The sequence below is a fragment of the Athene noctua genome, unplaced genomic scaffold, assembly GCF_965140245.1.
Source record: "Athene noctua unplaced genomic scaffold, bAthNoc1.hap1.1 HAP1_HAP1_scaffold_212, whole genome shotgun sequence".
NCBI classification, from domain to species: domain Eukaryota; kingdom Metazoa; phylum Chordata; class Aves; order Strigiformes; family Strigidae; genus Athene; species Athene noctua.
In genome coordinates, this window is record NW_027437681.1 from 65,001 (window position 1) to 67,500 (window position 2,500).

The window sequence follows — 2,500 nt, forward strand, 5'->3', positions numbered from 1 at the left end:
TACGCCAATTGCAAGGTTTTGGAAAAACTCTTCTTGAGGTGGGTCTCTCCCATTCTGAGTCCTCTTCACGTATTATTCCTTTGATAACAATCATAACTGTCCCAGGGTCCCACACGGAGGGGACCTTTTCCTTATCTCCACCTGCTGAAATCCAGAGGTTTTTAAACTCTTTCTCAATGTTCTCGTTACTAACTATTTCCCGAATGGTCTCATCGGAGGACTGTGCTATTCTATGGATTCTTCTTGCTTGTACGCTGGGGATTAGGCCGGCGAGGCGAGTTAAACCTAATCCCCCATCTTTGGTGCTAGAATAAAGCACGGCATCCGCTGTACTTAGGGGAAGATGTAGCCATCTTTTAACTGTGTTCCTAACTGTTAAATCTAGTGACTCCAAGTATGTAGGTTTGGTGTCTGAATGGTCTGCCAGGTAAATGATTCTTGGGATAGTATAAATTCTAAGCATGTCAATCTTTTGGAATGGTTTTAATGGGGACCTTTCTATTCTCTGAAGCCAATCTGTCATTTTGTCAAGTAATTTTGGTTTGGTTATACCTATCCAGGGGTCAATGTACAGTCCGAGGTATTTCTCGGTGTTGTTTGGGTGTATCATGTTGAGGGGAATGCCTTTGATAGTCCATGGGGGACAGTCATTGATGGTATATGAATCTTTTGTCGGCTTGATGTAAAAGCCGTGACATTTTTCCCCTTGTGTTTTGAGGCCTGTTAGGTCACAGAATATTCTAACAATGTCCAGGTTCTTTTGCATCCCCTCCCAGGAGCTACTTAATAATACTAGATCATCGGCAAATGCCATAGTTGTTATTTGCTTCGTGTGGTGCTGATAACCAAGACCTTCCTCTTCCAGTTTGCACAGGAGAGGATCTATAGCTAGGTTGAATAGAATCGGAGACATCGGATCACCCTGCTTAACACCAATCTGAATCCTAATAGGCTCTGACTGCTCCTTCTTCATATCGATATATGTTTTGGTATTCTTGTACATGTTGGAGATGAGGTTGATGATGTGATTGTCAACCCCTTTCTGTTTCAGAACTTCTATTATGTGAACGTGGCTGACGGTGTCGAAGGCTTTGGCAATGTCGACAAATACCACTCCCAGGGGCCGTCGTTCAGTCTTTGCATGTCTTATCAATAGCTTCAGGAGTTTCAGGTTTTCAGAACATCCTGATGATCTTATAAATCCCCTCTGTCTCGGATTGATCGGGCATGCTTTTGTTATTCTCGCTGTTAGGATCCTGGAGAACAGCCTCAGGACTATCGATCCGATGGTGATTGGTCGCCAGTTGTTGATGTCGGTCTGACGCTCCTGTAAGGCTGATTTAGATATTAATACAGTTCTGCATTCCTTGATGACGTCTGGAATGGCGCCTGATAACAGCCACAGGTTGAATAGTTCCATCAGCTGTGTGTGGTCAGGATCCATCCCCACGAGGTGCCTCAGATCTAATCCGTCCGGCCCTGGGGCTGCATGCTTACTCATCTCTTTGATGTTTTTCTTGATCTCCTTGCTTGTGATCATAAGTTCGAAGGCGGTGTTGTCTGATCTACCCCTCGAGAAGAAGCCACCTAGACCCTGGAACGATCCTGTTGTTTCCCATCTCGTTTGGAAGGTCTTGTGTAGTTCTGCCAGAGGGATGTTGCATCTCAAAGACTCCACGTCATCCAGTATGATACTGGCCAGCTTCCTTCTGTCCATTTGGAATAGGCGCTGGAACCTCAGGAACTGTCCCCTTCTCCTGGCTCTCTTCTTCATCCACTCCGTTGATGTTTTTGCAGGGTGGGCTTTTCGGGTCACCTGGTGCTTCTTCTTTTGGGTGGCCTTCGTTTCTTGAGATAGATCGAGGCGAGATGAGAAGCAGGTCTCAAATGAGTCTTCAATTAAGTCGGCCGCATTGCCATCACCATCGAGCACCTTTCTAAATGTGTCTTGAAGAATGGGCAGCTTTTCTGATGTTATCCATCTTGAAACTGTTCTCTTATACTGGGTTCTTATACCTTCTGCTATAGGGTGTTCATCAGTCTCTCCAGCTGTTTCCAGATGTTGTACCCAGTCTTGGTTATCATCTTCCACTTCCGCTGGAGGTTTTTTGTGAAGGTCTCGTCTCTTGTCACTGATTTGTTTTGGTGTTTTAGATGGAATATGTTCTGCAATGAGTTTATTGATATCTTTGGCCCCCTTGTATTGTTGGTCTAATTTGATTAATAGGGCGACTTCTTCTTCTGACCAGCATTTTTTATGTAGTCCCCTAGCAGAGCTTTCTTTTGGACGGGATGCCGCGATACGTTCCTGATTACGAAGTATGGGGTGGGCCAGACGTTTATGCTGTCCTAATCCTATTTTAGTTGTAAATATTTTATTGCATTCCTCACATGAAAAGCCAGTCACTGGCTCCTTATTTACAGCCCCTTTACATTTGGGGACATGACATGCTATACTATGGTGTTTCTCATTAATTCTACCACATTTATTACATTCAAA

General features: G+C 44.4%; 1 pseudogene; it reads right to left on the reverse strand.

Moving 5' to 3' along the window:
• Positions 1 to 2,500, reverse strand: part of LOC141955422 (28S ribosomal RNA) — an 8,723-nt pseudogene that overhangs the window by 2,260 nt on the left and 3,963 nt on the right.